The sequence below is a fragment of the Balaenoptera borealis genome, assembly GCF_965194805.1.
Source record: "Balaenoptera borealis genome assembly, chromosome: 4".
Classification (NCBI taxonomy): Eukaryota; Metazoa; Chordata; class Mammalia; order Artiodactyla; family Balaenopteridae; genus Balaenoptera; species Balaenoptera borealis.
The window spans coordinates 139962583-139980084 of NC_138861.1; the positions used below are offsets into that span (position 1 = coordinate 139962583).

Here is a 17502-nt window from a genome sequence, read left to right on the forward strand (position 1 = left end):
TAATTAAACTTAAAAGCTTTTGCACAGCAAAGGAAACCATAAACAAAATGAAAAGACAACCCTCAGAATGGGGGAAAATATTTGCAAATGAAGCAACCGACAAGGGATTAATCTCCAAAATATACAAACAGCTCATGCAGCTCAATATCAAAAAAAAACCAAACAACCCAATCAGAAAATGGGCAGAAGACCAAATAGACATTTCGCCAAAGAAGACATACAAATGGCCAATAGGCACATGAAAAGATGCTCAACATGACTAATTATTAGTGAAATGCAAATCAAAAGTACAATGAGGTATCACCTCACACTGGTCAAAATGGCCATCATCAAAAAATCTACAAACAACAAATGCTGGAGAGGGTGTGGAGAAAAGGGAATCCTCCTACACTATTGGTGGGAACGTATTGGTACAATTAATCGGTACAGCCACTATGGAGAACAGTATGGAGGTTCCTTAAAAAAAAACCTAATTCATCACCTTCTAAATTGCTACAGAGTTAATTTTTTATTTTGCTTCTCTTTTCAAAGAAGGCAGAGATTGTTATTTACTGTGTCTACTGCTGTATCTCCATGATGTAGATTATTCTTTGACAAATAATAACTACCAAATAAGTATTTTTTGAGTAAATGAATATGTGGACAAGGTTTTTGTTGATATTAATGCTTATGTTTTTAAGATAATAAACAAAATGTTACTGAAATGGTACCAATAGACTGGAAAAGGATGAAAAGAAGGGAAGGATATGTTAAGATATCTGGGAATATGAAAAATTGTTACTTGCAGAGCACTGGTAGAGAGATGACATCAGAAAGAAGGACCATACTCCCATTTTAATAAGAGGATGGAAGAAAAGGATGTTTATGGATATATGTAGTTTATAGATTTAGCGGCTAGATGTTGAGAAATTTATCATTTGAAAGTTTCTTTTGTTCTCTGTTTACTCTGACAATGTAATCATAGCCTTAGAATTAGCTGGGAGTTGGAAAATCAAACTTTTAAGTAAAGTGTAAGATAATTGAAACAGTTGTAGAAAATTAAAAGAGCTCAAAAGGCAAAAGCAGACTTATTGAAAAGTATGCAGTGATGTACATTATATATGGTAGATTGGTATGCATTATAATGAAATCAGTCCACTACTTTCATTGATCCTCTGCAGAAGTGTCAAGTAGTCTGGAATCCTAGCTTATTTATAGTAGGATTTTGTTTGGAATATAAGAATACTATGAGAATCCCAGTGAAATGATAGGTGTCTTAGTCAAATGAGAGTCAGTAGATTGACCAGGGACTTCAAACTGCAGAGAATGGAACATCAAGCCAAAAGGAGGTTGAGAGATGGGGGGAAAAAATGTAATAGCATTAAAAGACTGCTGGTCCAGAACTTATTGAAATTTTTAGAAGTTTAACAGTTTGGAGTGATGACTGTGGGCATGGCAGGTAGATGTAGAATAGAAGAAATAAGCAGATCTAGGAAATGATAATCACTGTTAAGGGATTGGTCATTCATACAAATCAAGTCTATAGTCTGGGGGTGGAGAAAGAGAGACATTGTGATTCAGATTTCAAGATCTTTAATTAATGTTATTGGCAGATTTAAAGAGATTATTGGTAGATAACAAAATAAGTTTTTAAAGTAGAGAATAGTAAACTAAATGAAACAAGCCCAACATAATAATTTTTCTTGATTATTATTTTATTTTGTTTTTAAAGAAAATAGTTATCAAATTGCCAGCCTGGGGTCTCGGAGCAAGGGGAAGGGTGACTGAATGACACAGAACTCATCACCAGAACCTGAGATACATTTGTGTGGTAAACTTGAGCTATTTTTTGTGTGGTCAAAGGGCAGCCTCCTTTTGTGGAAGCTCTTAGGGAAACAAAGTCCTTAGTGAAAGCTAGATTTCATTTTGAGCAGCGAAAGTTTAGAGAAGTGAGTTTACGCTTCATTAATAAGAAGCTTAAGAGGGCATGTTGGAGAGAAAGAGAGACTAAGGATTTTGGTCAAAGAAAAGGGAAGAGTAAAATAATTGGTGATGACCAGAGAGAGGATAAGATGATCAGAGTGGAGAGTGAGGGCTGGAAATTTGTGTTGAGACTAAGGAAGTGAGCAAGACGGTCTTGACGTACTTAGCTATTTGTCAGGCTAACACATTTCAGTGATCTTTAGATGGTATGAACAGGTTACTCTGAATTCAGCTGTGGCTAGAATCTCATTTTCCTTTGATCTTCAGGGATGGAAAACAGCAGGCTGTGAAGAGTGATTCTGACTGGCTGTCCAGCCGGTCAGGCCTGACGGGGGCTGGCATTTTGCTCTGTCCTCACTCAGCCTTGCCGATTTGGTGAGGTATTCTCAAAACTACATAAAGAGTCTTACTGAAGAGTTTTGGACACTGAAAATTTTACATTGTTTCCAAAGTGTTGGGTGGGGATAAAGTCCCATTTACTTGGTGTCAGTTTCTACCTATGTCTGGTAAAATGGATTTAAACTCACAAAAATTAAGGATAATCTACATGCAAAAAGCACCAAGCACCAAACTTAAAAGCATGAACAATTACTACCTTATCCACTTATTTTAAAAGGAATGTATTAAAGGAAAACTTTGGGGGAAGATTATGAGTAAATATATAAGTTCTTTTTAAAATTTTTCAACCCCCAAAACATTTGTTGGTCCATAGATAATTTTATTTGAAAAATCAATGTTGTCTATCATGATGGTCACAAAATACACCTCCCCCCATATTTTGGTGTTTAAAATACTGCAAAGTATAAAGTGGTTTAAAATGTAAGTATAAAAATATACAATGTATCGGTGCAGTCTTTAGAAAGACTAATTCCCTGGCCCCAGAACAGCCCAGAGGGGCACATTCAGGCATCTCTCTGTGTGCTAACAGGGAAATGTCTCCAGGATTTATTGTTCCGTTAGAAAACAACAATAAGAAGTAGCCAAAGAGTATGTTAGCATGTACACTTATCTCATTTGTTTTATACAAGAAAAGGTATATATACACTTTTCAGAGCACATTTTGTTTACTTTATTGATTAAAATCTACTTGAGTGTCCCAAATAAATGTTCCAATACTTAAACTTTAAAAAATATATATATATACAATGTATATTATTAATATAGAAAAATAGCATTAAAGTTCTCCAGATTGAAATAAATATTCATGCTACGTTTAATGTATTTTTTAATATTCTGTGTTTATTGTTTTCCAGAAGAGAATTTTTCCTGAACTACTGAAATTCTTTTGCTATTATACTCTAATATTTTTTAAAAAATCAAAGTAAAGTGATCTTATTTCTAGCAAATTTTGAGTATGGCTGATTTTTTTGTTTATAAATAAAATAAATGGTAACTATGTTTAGTAGGTAACTTCAAAATGTGTGATTTTAATTCTTTTCTTTAAAATGACTATTTAGTTTTTTACAGCAATGTTAAATTAATTAATTTTCAACAACTTTCTTGGTATTTATCTGTTTTTAAATTAGTATCCCTTAAATCTATCTACACATCATATAAATATACCATGTCTGGGTCTTTCTTTAGAATAATTATGAAATACTTTATATTACCAATGTGTTTTGTATATTGAGTTTGTTTTGAGTATTAGAATTACTTACTATAGAATGAATCACTAGAGTCTAGCAGGGTGATGCAATGGAAGAAACAGAAGTAAAAATCAAATTTCCTAGGTTCTCTTTTTCTTTTTATTCCTAAAATAATAGTTTGATCTTTGGCTTCTGACCAGGAAATATCCACTCCACTCTGTTCAAAAATGCCTGATAATTCTTTATCAGGTTACAAAATACGCCATTACACAATTAGAATAAAAGATCCAGTAAAGATAAATTTAGGAAAGATAAAACGCATAAATTCCCTGAGCCGGAAAGAAAGTGAACTCTTCTTTTACTAACTAGATAGTGCTAGAGTTCTCGTTAGCACATAAGTAGAGAAAGTTAAGGTCCATAGAGTGGCACAGATTCATGGAAGAGCTTAATTCAGCCTACTTTTGATTCTATAGTCCCATACAGTAACAATGTTTCCTATAGTATGTCATCAAAGATTTTTACAGAGATAACAAAAACACTCATCTCAGTTTTCTCTACGTTTTGATCTGGTTTCTCGTAGCCATGATACCACCATAGAAATGTACATCTTGATTCCTCACCCCATTATTAGCATCTTTGTACAAATTTGGATTAATTTCTCTTTCAGTGGCCTTTTCTCTATGAGATATATCTCAAACTCTCATCACATTTGAATGTGGCTCTCATAACGTAATGTAGCTTCTTGGTGAGAATAATCCTTTTTTGTGCTTTTACTGTTTCTTAAGTCACCATGTCAATAACTCTACAGTCAAAACATTAAAGAAGCTTTAAAGGTATGAAAAATTACTGATACAATAATAATTTTATAAAGTCTTAATATGAAAGAATTCTCAAGAATGATTTGAAGCTGCACCTATAGAATTTTATTGAAAATTTATGAAGGTACTACATTCAAATTCATTTCTGCTCCTGAAATATAATAAAAGTTTAAGTAATTGAAATCTAGACAGTCTAAATTACAAATTAATCTTAAAATTTGGTTATGTTACTCGTTCTGTTCTCATTTATGCAGAGGCAAGCATATAATTACTTTAGCAAATTTCCCCTCTGTATCAGTCCATTTATTAATTGCCTCATAGTGTTTCTCCTTTGGAATAACTCACTTTACAAGAAATACACCAACAGTTATTATTACATAAATGTCTATCTTAATTATAACATTAATAATGATACTAATTTCTATATTTTTTTGGCATATACCATTTGCTGGATCTTGAGCTAAATTTGTTAACTGTATTAACTCATTTGATCCTTACCACAATCCTATGAATGGAATACTACTATTATTTTCCTTTTACAGATGTAATTACTGAGTCTTAGAAAGTTGAAATTGATAACCCCAAATTGTACAATGAGAAAACATTAGAATTGAAACGTAAATTCAGGTAGTTTTACTTCAGATCACAAATTTATAAATATTACCCTTTCATCTTAAATGGGTCAATAATGTGACATACTGAAGTGATTTCTTAAATAATGTCTTTATCATATCATGAGGTATTATTTAACTCCTTATGCCTATTTATTGTACTATATAACGGTGATTTAAATAGTGACATAAGGCCAAACGGTGTGACAGAAAGTGTTCAGGTCAGAAATCAGTATTTTCTGGCATTCCCCCATCTTTCTAAGCTTGAATTTTTTTTTAATTTTTGGAAAATAATATTGATCTTTCAATTATTGGAGAGGATGATATTAGACAATGTGATCTATGCATTGTATGTACATATTGATTATTAACATTGAGTAGTCAATCTATAAGACATAGAAGTCCAAGTTATGTGGAATAAAGAAATAGAAAGATGGGCAACAGTATATGAATTAATAAAATCTTAAAATTTGTTTTCTGACTCATATCTTCACTTTTCATATTTCTTCACTCTTATTCCATAAACTTCCATGAATAACTAAGTAAAATCATTACTACTGGTAGTAAACTGCCAACATGTTGCCTCATCTCCTTGAAAAATTAACTGGATACCTTCCTTATCCTGCGGGGGCTCTGATACTCTACTCTGGGCAACACTATTTTCCCTATCCACTACCAGAAATGAGCCAACCTTGTGTTGTCCCAAATCTAGTGATCTTAGGACTTTATTGTCCACAAAGAGAATGGAAAAGAAAAGAAGAAAAAAGAGAATCTCTCTCTAAATACAATTGAATAAATAAATAGATAAATACATAAATTCTGGTATATAAACAGGAGGTGATATGTTTAAATTCTGGTATATAAACAGGAGGTGATATGTTTATTTACATTAAAGCATGCTTGACTTAATACCTTCCTGAAATATTTGCATTTTATCAGAGAAGAAAAACTTTTCTTAAAAAGAAATGAATATTTAGTACTGAATTCTATGAATTAGAAAATTGATATACACTAATATGTATAAAATGGATAACTAATAAGAACCTGCTGTATAAAAAAATAAATAAAATTAAATTAAAAAAAAAAGAAAAAAGAAAGTCGACAGTACTTTTTCTCCAACTAATATATTTCCATTGAAGGGAGAGTTGTTAAATATTGGGTATTTGAGACCTTCAGGTTTCCTGGACATTAAATCCTTAAGGCAGCCATTTATTTTTCTTACATAAAATGTGATTCTGTCTAGAAATATGGTACAGATGAACCGGTTTGCAAGGCAGAAATAGAGACGTAGATGTAGAGAACAAATGTATGGACACCAAGGGGGGAAAGCAGTGGGGTGGTGGTGGTGGGATGAATTGGGAGATGGGGATTGACATGTATACACTAATATGTATAAAATAGATAACTAATAAGAACCTGCTGTACAAAAATAAATAAAATAAAATTTAAACAACAACAAAAATGTGATTCTGACTAAAAGCCATACGTCAAGACTTAGGAGTTGTTGAAATAAGAATTACATATATAAAAGAAGTAAAATACAATTTCAAGCTACTATAGTCTATAGGGTTTCAAATAACTATCCTGACTTATAGGCATTGTTCTAAACAATTAACATGTACTAAGTAATTTAATTTGTATCACAATATTATGAAATAGGTTATTTTTTCATTATACAAGTGAAGAAACTGAGACACAGATGTTATTAAAACTGCTCTCAAGTTGTATACAACCAGTGGGTGGCAGAGCTGAATTCCCAGCCTAGGCACCCTGCATTGGTAAGCACAATGCAATGCTGCTTTCTGATAAGTCAGCAAACATAGTTATTGTTTTGTGCTGAATCAGAAACTTCTCTGATATCCCAGCATCTTTTTATATTAGCAACACAAGTGCCAGAAACCTACAGGAATTACCATATATGGTAGTTTTTCTTATCAAACTTTAGAGTTTTCACCCATGAATCATCAGAAGTTCACTTATCTGTGAACAGAGAAAATAGACCTTTACTCTTATCTGTCATTTTAAAGCAATAAATGTGATAAGATTTCTTTTCACTAGGGCAGCTTGCTTATTTTTGACTTTCCTTATTTTTTTTTAATAGAATAAGTTAAAACGTGGCAGCTGTTTTTCCACTGACAACATAGCTAATTCTACTACTTTTCAGTAGAAAGGTGTGTGAATGGCAGTGTGTCAACCTAACAAACTGTCAATAGACCATCTCTTTCCACATGAAGCTCCCTGTTTAAACTACTTTTGGACATTTTTATTCTCCAAGCATTTTGATTTTTGAGTTAATCAAATTTTCTGAACTGAGTCAGGAAATATTTATTACCATTAAAAAATATAAAGGAAAAAGATAACTAATGTTTTCATTATACATATTTTTCCCTTTAATGCTCTCAACAGTCTCAAGTTTATGTTAAATAATATTTTCGGGGCTTCCCTGGTGGCGCAGTGGTTGAGAATCTGCCTGCCAATGCAGGGGACACCGGTTCGAGCCCTGGTCTGGGAAGATCCCACATGCCGTGGAGCAACTGTGCCCGTGCGCCACAACTACTGAGCCTGCGCGTCTGGAGCCTGTGCTCCGCAACAAGAGAGGCCGCGATAGTGAGAGGTCCGCGCACCGCAATGAAGAGTGGCCCCCGCTCGCCACAACTAGAGAAAGCCCTCGCATAGAAACGAAGACCCAACACAGCCAAAAGTACATAAATAAATAAATAAATTTGTTTAAAAAAAAAATAATATTTTAGTAGAAAATGTACATAAAGAACAAGAATGTATTTTTATTTTAATTTATATATTATAATAGTTTTCCTCCTTGTAGTATTCTTGAGAATCTTTTTAACATCTCTGTCTATTTCTATTGAATATGATGCCTTTCATCATCACCAAAGTGCATTATAAATCCCCATTTCTACATAGTGGTAAGCTGTGAAGTTTCAGTGTTAGGAAAGTGTGATAACATCTCCTGAAACGATACTATAGCTCTTTCTATACTGTATCTCATCAGAGTGTCTCAAGGCAATTAAAAATAAATGGGAAAATACTGTTCTCAGGGAAAATATTTTCACAGTCAGAAACAGGTACATCCATTTCACAGCTGGAAATATTGGCAAGAGAATGAGATTAGATAAGTAAAAGTTCACGTTTTACTAAGAATAGTCCATGCATTTTGTAGACTTATTCGTGTTCTAATCACTAAATAATTCATTCTCCTTTTCTGTATAATTCAGTCCATGAATTGATGTTCATATGCACCGTTTTGCAGTGCAATACAAAATTTGGGAATACCAGTGCCATGTAGTGCATTTAAGTGAATCTTGGACAAAGGTTTGAGGAAACAAATTTCTAGTGTTGTCTTTAAAATTTTTTAGTAATGTAATGCTAAGTAAGTATTTTGTATTTTAAAATCTTGATTTGAAATAGTAACCAAGTTATTGATTTGATTTCCTTGCCGCTGTCAACGGGTTTTTAGGAAAACAAACAGAATAAAAAGAATACAGATTGAAACCAAACTTATTACATATGTAACTTGTGATGATGATGAATATGATTAATATAACGATGATGATAAAGAAAGCAATATATTTTATAATAACTGATAAATTACCTTCAAGAAATAACCATTAAAATGTTTCTTATAACTTGTGGCTATTGTATTAAAAGTTTAAAAGAATCATTGTATTTTGCCTTCTGTTAAATATATGATGAATCGTTCTTCCTGAAACTCTACACAATTTTGGTAAAAACATGGAATCTATTTTCAAAACATAAAATAAAAATATTGTAGCGTGAATTGAATTCTCTCACACACCTAATACTTGTAAGAATGATTTCTTGATGAAAATATAATAATGTGTTATGTCTATACACATAACTTCTCATAATTTTATCATCAATTTTACATAATTTCCCCAAATTGGGCTCAGAGGTATTTGGAGTGGAACCATCCATATAAATGCAGTACATGGCTGCCAATAACACCAGTATGGCTGTTAAGATCTCAGTACGGTTATCACGAGTACAATTTTCACAACTATGGTAAACCTGTCTCTGTCCTCAAACCAGTTTGAAAATAAGTTGTGCAAGTTAAAAGAAAAGAAAAGAAGAAAGGTCAGTTTAGCTCATAAACTATGATAGTAGCCAACCATTTAAATGCTCAATCATAAATAATAATAACACTTATTTCAAGAATAGTTAAGGGAATTCCCTGGCGGTCCAGTGGTTAGGACTTGGCACTTTCACTGCCGTGGCCTGGGTTCAATCCCTGGTAGGAGAACTAAGATCCCACAGGTCGTGTGGTATGGTCAAAAAAAAAAAAAAAAAAAGAATGGTTAAGATGCTCTGTGTAATTTATTTCAGTAAGATTGTTTTTGTGTGGAAAAAAATAAAAGATTAGTAGAAATAATAATAATAATAAAAATCCTCTATATACTCATCTTTAACGTTTCTTTAATACAAATGTATTAATAGAGTGATGTCAGTGGTGTCCCTATTTTTAAAAAAAATTTTAGGACCATATCATTTATCTATTTTATATAGAGTAGTTTGTATCTGCTAATCCCAAACTCCTAATTTATCCCCCCCTCACCCCCTTTCCCCTTTGGTAACCATAAGTTTGTTTCCTATGTCTGTGGGTCTGTTTCTGCTTCATAAATAAGTTCATTTGTGTCATATTTTAGATTCCACATATAAGTGATATCATATGGTATCTTTCTCTTTCTGACTTACTTCACTTAGTATGATAATCTCTAGGTTCATTCATGTTGCTGCAAATGGCATTATTTCGTTCTTTTTTATGGCTGAGTAATATTCCATTGCATAAACATACCACATCTTCTTTATCCATTCATCTGTTGATGGACTTTTAGGTTGCTTCCATGTCTTGGCTATTGTGAATAGTGCTGCTATGAACATAGGGTTGCATGTATCTTTTCGACTTAAAGTTTTCTGCAGATATATGTCCAGGAGTGGGATTGCTGGATCATATGGTAGCTCTATTTTTGGTTTTTTAAGGAACCTCCATGCCGTTTTCCATAGTGGCTGCACCAATTTACATTCTCACCAACAGTGTAGGAGGGTTCCATTTCTCTACACCCTCTCCAGCATTTGTTGTTTGTAGACCTTTCAATGATGACCATTTTAACTGGTGTGAGGTGATACCTCATTGTAGTTTTGATTTTTATTTCTCTAATAATTAATGATGTTGAGCATTTTTTCATGTGCCTGTTGGCCATCTGTATGTCTTCTTTGGAGAAATGTCTATTTAGGTCTTCTGCCCATTTTTTGATTAGGTTGTTTGTTTTTTTGTTATTGAATTTTATGAGCTGTTTGTATATTTTGGAAATTAAGCCCTTGTCAGTCACATTGTTTGCAGATATTTTCTCCCAGTCCATAGATTTTCGTTTTGTTTTGTTCATGGTTTCCTTTGTTGTGCAAAAGTTTATTAGTTTGATAAAGTCTCATTTGTTTATTGTTGCTTTTATTTCTATTGCCTTGGGAGACTGACCTAAGAAAACATTAGTATGATTTATGTCAGAGAATGTTTTGCCTATGTTCTTTTCTAGGAGTTTTATGGGGTCATGTCCTATATTTAAGTCTTTAAGCCATTTTGAGTTTATTTTTGTGTATTGTGAGAGGGTGTGTTCTAACTTCATTGATTTACATGTAGCTGTTCAAATTCCCCAACACCACTTGCTGAAGAGACTGTCTTTTCTCCATTGTATATTCTTGCCTCCTTTGTCAATGATTAATAGACCGTAGATGTGTGCGTTTATTTCTGGGCTCTCTATTCTGTTCCATTGAACCATATGTTGTTTTTGTGCCAATACCATGAAGTTTTGATTCCTGTAGCCTTGTAGTATTGTCTGAAGTGGGGGAGGGTTATGCCTCTAGATTTGTTCTTTTTCCTCAGGAGTGCTTTGGCGATCCTGGGTCTTTTATGGTTCCATATAAATTTTAGGAGTATTTGTTCTAGCTCTGTGAAAAATGTCATAGGTAATTTGATAGGGATCACATTAAATCTGTAGATTGCTTTGGATAGTATGACCGTTTTAATAATATTAATTCTTCCAATCCAAGAGCATGGGATATCTTTCCATTTCTTTCAATCATCTTCAGTTTCCTTGATCAATGTTTTATAAACCCGCTTGGTCAGGTTTATTCTTAAGTAATTTGGTTTTTTTTGGATGCGATTGTGAAAGGGATTGTTTTTTCACTTTCCCTTTCTGATATTTCATTGTTAGTGTAAAGATATGCAACAGATTTCTGTATGTTAATCGTGTATCCTGTTACCTTGCTAAATTTGTTTATCAGTTCTAGTAGTTTTTATGTGAATACTTTAGGGTTTTCTATATATATTATCATGTCATCAGCATATAATGACAACTTTACCTCTTCTCTTCCAATTTGGATATATTTTATTTCTTTTTCTTGTCTGATATCTGTGGCTAGGATTTCCAATACTATGTTGAATAGAAGTGGTGACAGTAGGCATCCTTGTCTTGTTCCAGATCTTAGTGGGAAGGCTTTCAGTTTTTTACTGTTGAGTATTATGCTGGCAGTGGGCTTGTCATAAATAGCTTTTATTGTTGAGATATGTTCCCTCTATATCACTTTGGTAAGAGTTTTTATCATGAATGGATGTTGAATTTTATCAAATGCATTTTTTGCATCTATTGAGATGACCATGTGGTTTTTGTTGATATCCCTATTTCTGAGTAAGAAATCCAAAAGCCAGCTCATATACAAAAGTAATTTTAAAAACCTGGCAAAACTGTCAGAATCAACATGATCAGAGCCTTGGAAACTAATCAAAAGCTTGTGGGGAGCACTTCCTTTGGAACAAAACAAAACATTGAATATCTTTAAGAACAGTGAGCTTTGTGGTGCTTTAACTAACCCTAGATTCCTGTTCTGCTCCTCAGTTCAGTGGTAGCCTTGAAAATAACAGGCCATATTCCCAGAACTGGGACATGTAAGAGAAGAATGAAACTCATTCACAAATTGTCCTTATTTGATATGTCTGGTGACTTCCTGGAAAACCCACTCAAAAGGCTTATCTTTATTTCACCAAACCAGAACTTGCCTTTTTGAAAGCTGCTGCCTAGGGACATTTGTTCAAAATGCTTAGAGAAAAATGTTTTAGTCACTGCTGCTGAATCAATGGTTAGTAGTAGAGGCAGATACTAAACCAGCCAAAAAGCTTGGAAGGAAAGGCTGGAGAGTGAGAATCTTTGGGGAATAAGGCCTCTGAAAAGGTTTGACATATTCTTGGGCAACTAGAAGGACATACACATGCCCAGGGCTGTGCACATGCTTGGGAAAGACCTAAAACCCCCCTGACCTCTCACATCTGGTTGGCCTTGTGACTCTGCACATGCAGAATTTGAAGGCTAAGGTAAAGTTATAAACTTCTTGGCCGAGTCTTAAAGGTGTGCCCTAACACACACAGAACCCCTCTGCAAACCCACACACAGAACTGGGAGAATTTTTGGTTTAAAGCATTTGAGGAGTACTCTGTTCAATCATTAGACAATAAACTAACAGAGGAGAGACTTCAGTGGCTGTATATGAGAAAGAATATACACTTTATAAAATTAATTCAGAGAATTCATTAAACAACCAACCAACCAACAAATACAACAAGCAGCAACAACAAACTACGCAGAGGAAGGAAACTCTGATTTCCAGAGTTGCCACATTATAATATTCAAAATGTCCAAAATTTAACCAAAAATTACAAGGCACACAAAGAAACCAGTGTTGTGGCGCATACACAAAAATAACAGTGATCAAAACAATCTGAGGAACCACAGACATTGTATTTACTAGACAAACTCAGCTGTTTTTAGTATGTGCAAAGAGCTAAAAGAAACCTGGTTAAAAATACTAATAGAATGCATTAAAATGTTGCCTCATTAAATAAAGAATATTAATAAAGAGATATAAATTTTAAAGAGAAATCGAACACAAATAGTGGAGTTGAAAAATACAACTGAAATGAAAAATCCACTAGAGGGACTAATATTCTGTAAGCATGCAGAAGAAAGAATTATTGTACTTGGAGATAAGTCAACTGAGATTTTCATCTGAAGAAAAATGAACATAACCTCAAAGACCTGTGTCACAACTTAAAGCATACTAACATATGCATAATGGAAGTCCTGAAGGAGTTCAGAGAGAGAAAGGAGCAGAAGAGTATTTGAAGAAATAATGGCAGAAAACCTTCCAAATTTGATGAAAGAGATTCATTAACCAATACATCCTAGACGCTCAACAAACTTCAAGTGGAATAAACTAAAAAAAAAGCTATGCTTAAACACATTAAAATCAACTGATGAAAAAAAAAAATCAACTGATGAAAGCCAAAACAATGAGGGAATCTTGAAAGCAGCAAGGAAGAAGTGACTCCTCACATGCTAGGGGATCCATAGTAAGATTTGATTTTATTAAATTACATCTGATTTCTCATGAGAAATCATGAAGGCCAGATGTCAATGAGAAGACATATTCAAACTGCTTAAAGAAAAGTAAAAACTGCAAAACCTAAATCCTTATTTGTAAAAAATATCTTTCAAAATGAGGGAGGAATTAAGACATTCTGAGATTTTTTAAAAAAAGGATACTTTTATTGCCAGCTTATCTACTCTACAAAAAATGCTAAGAAATTAGGCAGTAACTTGAAACTATGAAAAAAATAAGGAACTCTAGTATAGGTAACTACATATGTAAAAATAAAAGATAGTATGACTGTACTTTTTTTTTTCCCCTGTCTTATTTAAAAGAAAACTGCAGGGCTTCCCTGGTGGCGCAGTGGTTGAGAACCTGCCTGCCGATGCAGGGGACACGGGTTCGAGCCCTGGTCTGGGAAGATCCCACATGCCACGGAGCAACTAGGCCCGTGAGCCACAGCTACTGAGCCTGCGCGTCTGGAGCCTGTGCTCCGCAACAAGAGAGGCCACAACACTGAGAGGCCCGCGCACCGCGATGAAGAGTGGCCCCGCTTGCTACAACTGGAGAAAGCCCTCGCACAGAAACGAAGACCCAACACAGCCAAGAATGAATAAATAAATAAATAATAATTTAAAAAAAAAAAAAAAAGAAAACTGCATAAAGAAATGCTTGTGAATATATGTTAATGGGCACACAATGCATAAAGATGTAATTTGTGAATATAACAGCATAAAGAGGAGTGGAATTATGTAGAAACAAATATTTTTATGTTTCTGTAATTAAGTTGTTACTAATATAAGCTAGATTATTATGTACCAAATAGTTTACTGTAATAATCCCCAGGAAAACCACAAAGAAACAAATTCAAAATATGTAGTACAAAAAAAATGACAAGAGAATAGAAAAGATACCCTAGGAAACCCTACTTAACACAAAATAAGGTGGTTATGGAGGAACTGAGAAACACAATGTTCATATCTGCTACTTTATTCCATTCACTTCTGTTGGGATTCTGTACTTGACTATTTCGGCATTTTTCTTGCTAAGTTTACCATTGTCTTTACACTGCCAACGCGATCTTCACACTGATCTTTACAACGTTTACTTTTAGTTCTGCTTTAAGTCTTTCAACAGCATTCTGAACAACACATGCTCTCTTTCTTCTCCTTATTTAATGACAACACACAGTTCTGGTTTCTTCTTAGCTCTCTGGCTACTTGAGTTTTGTCAATTTACTTCTCTAACCAAACCGTTACATCTGTTCTTCAAAGTTGTGTCTTGGACTTTCTTCTTTTCTCACTCTTTATACACTTTTCATTTGCAAAACTCACTCATTCAAATGGCTTTAAATAATTTCCCTATTTCAGCAATTCTAAATTTAAAAATCTGATCTAAATCTTTCTTCAGAGATCCAGGATTTATAACCTAATACCTGCTTGAGGTTCACTCTTGACTACCTTTAGCTATATCAACCTTAAAAAGCCCCAAACTGAACATCCTTCTCTGGTAACCAGCTTGGCATATGCATTACTTAAGTTATTTAAGCCAGTGACCTGTATTTCACCCATAACATTTTTCTTCTCTGTTACATTTTCACTTCTTTTATCTTAAATATAAAAACTATCAAACTGAGCTTATAAAATATATCTCAAATTCAGCCATTCCTCTCCTTTTCTACTGCCTATACACACATAATTCAAGACTGTCTTTTATTAAGACAATTGCTATAACCACTTCACTAAGTTTATATTTTCTCCCTTGCCATCTCTAATCTTCTAGTTCACCTTCATCATAAGCTTCATTATGATGAGAAAGATTTCTTTCCCAAACAACAAAAATGACAAGTTCCCAACAAATATTTGTATATAGGACAAATATTCTCTGGGAATGCCACTCTTCTCTCAAATATCTCTAATGCATAAAGTGTTTTTATTCCACCGGGCATTTTGTACACTAAAAGCCCTTCCATCCAAAAATTTCCCATGCACTCCTATTCATTCTGCAGATCTTTAGTGAAAAGCCACTTTTTGGACTTCCCTGAACCTTCTCTGACACTTGCATGTCAAACAGAACTTCTGTAATCTATTCTCAAAGGAAGATTCCTTTCCCTATAGTTGCTACCACAAGGTATAATCATTTATTTGTGAGGTTATTATTTAATATTTTTCTTCTTTATTAGACTATAAGCTTTTTTAGAGTAGGTCTGGTGAATATCATCTTCCAGAATATGCTAGTTTTCTTTGGTGAGAGGAGGAATTCTATTGGAGACTGAGGAAGAGACATGTAAATTATTTCAAAAATGGATTTGAATGGAACAATAGTGATCTCATGCCATGAACTGAGTAGTATAATTGACAAAGAGCTCTGTTTTCCTGTATTAATCTTATAAATCATTTTCAGATCACAAAGATCCCCTGAAAAAAAATTTTTATATCTACAATTCATGGTATATCAATATGATCAGAAAGTTGTAAATATAATACTATAATCATAATTGTAAACGATTTTTTAGTACAAAATTATATTTTCATTTTGGCCAACGTATTAGACATTTTTCTGTGATTCTTCTTTTCTACAGAAAAGCTATCAACTCTAATGTAAATCAGTAGTGTACAAAGAGAAAACTTCATGGTTTTCCTTTTTTTTTTTTTTTTTTAGTAAGCCGAAAAGTCTTGTCACAAATTCCTATTATGCAAATACTAACGACATACAACATATAGTATATGATATAAGAGCAAGTGGATTTTTAAAAAAATTAAAACTGAAAATAATTTTTCATCAACTTTCCTTTATAAAAAACGTACTTAAGTTTGCTTACACTTCTTGGAATGTTAAAATTTCTTTTTTTATATAAATGCTAACAAATTGTAAGACAAATATAATAATTCCATCTTATTTAACTGGCCTAAGATCTAATAAGATTTTATTTACATAAAGATTGGCTCTAGAGATTTAATTTAAAGTTGTAAATTGCTTTTAATTCATGCTATTTGCAACATGAAAATTTACTGACAGTGTTGAATAGTAAAGCTACTAAAAGCATAAGTTAAAGCAGTATGAATGAAAATCTAGCCTAAGACACAGTTTTATATGAAATTTTGAATCTTGTTGCTGAATATATAATCAGGTTAAGAAAAATTAAGTATGTGTGAAATTATGATCATATATTTTGGTTTCTTGATTTCTCTTGTAAGATCATATACATATAAAAGTACTGATGTGGAAGGTAACAGTAAACAATAAAAATTCTCTTTATTGTAAAAAAAAAGTTCTTGATATTTTTCTGTACTTACTGCTGGATCAAACCTGAGAGAAGGACATAGAGATTTTGTCTGTACAAACAGACATATTAAACAATTATTCATTTCAATCTGATATTCAAATTTAACTGTGTCCTTTTATCTGGTAACTCTATATCTCCTTTGAATGATTAGTCTGCAGCTAATCAGACTTATAAAGTTCTTCTTTTCTCCATTTAGTTCTCAGGCTGAGCGGCAAATTCACAGGAAGGGTCTATCACCCAGACATACCCTTGTATTGTAAGAGGGAAAAATACAGTGATTTCAATAACTTGAGTCTTGCCAATATCATTCCTCACTTGTAAGCCAAAGCAGCAGTGAAAATGTTTTAAAATTTTCTTTACCTCATGTGGTTTCACAGTTATTTTTCTTTTAAATCTGAGCATTCTGTCACTTGATGTCAAAAACATATTCCCCAGGGTGTTGCAAGTCAAGTAGTTCATATGATTGTAGAAAGTCTGTTCAGCAGGCTAGTTTCAGCCATCATTTTTCATCTTCAAAAATTCAGTTGAACCTGGCTTACCATTACCTGAAAGTACTCCTGGAATTCACCTTCTAGCTCAAAACCCTGTTTGAAAACACATCTACTAAGCTGCCAGATACCTGTATGTAGCAGATCTCTGTGCTTTTTGTCCAGGTTTACAACATAAACAAACAAAACAGAAAAGCAAAAAGCATACTTGTGTTTTATTTAATGAATAAAATAAAGAGATATACAGATTCATATATATCCCCAAGAATTTCGATATCAATTCTCTGTGAAAAAAGTAGT

The 17502-nt window shown here is 33.2% G+C and overlaps 2 long non-coding RNA genes across 2 annotated transcripts in view; one reads left to right on the forward strand and one right to left on the reverse strand.

Annotated features, from left to right (window-relative positions):
* The window catches only part of LOC309627684, a 484892-nt gene that overhangs the window by 135065 nt on the left and 332325 nt on the right, over positions 1-17502 (reverse strand). The gene's annotated exons all lie outside the window — the stretch shown is intronic.
* LOC309627748 lies at positions 1366-13587 on the forward strand. Its single transcript, XR_014243938.1, has 2 exons — positions 1366-5814; positions 5849-13587. It is a non-coding gene; the product is annotated as an uncharacterized lncRNA (long non-coding RNA).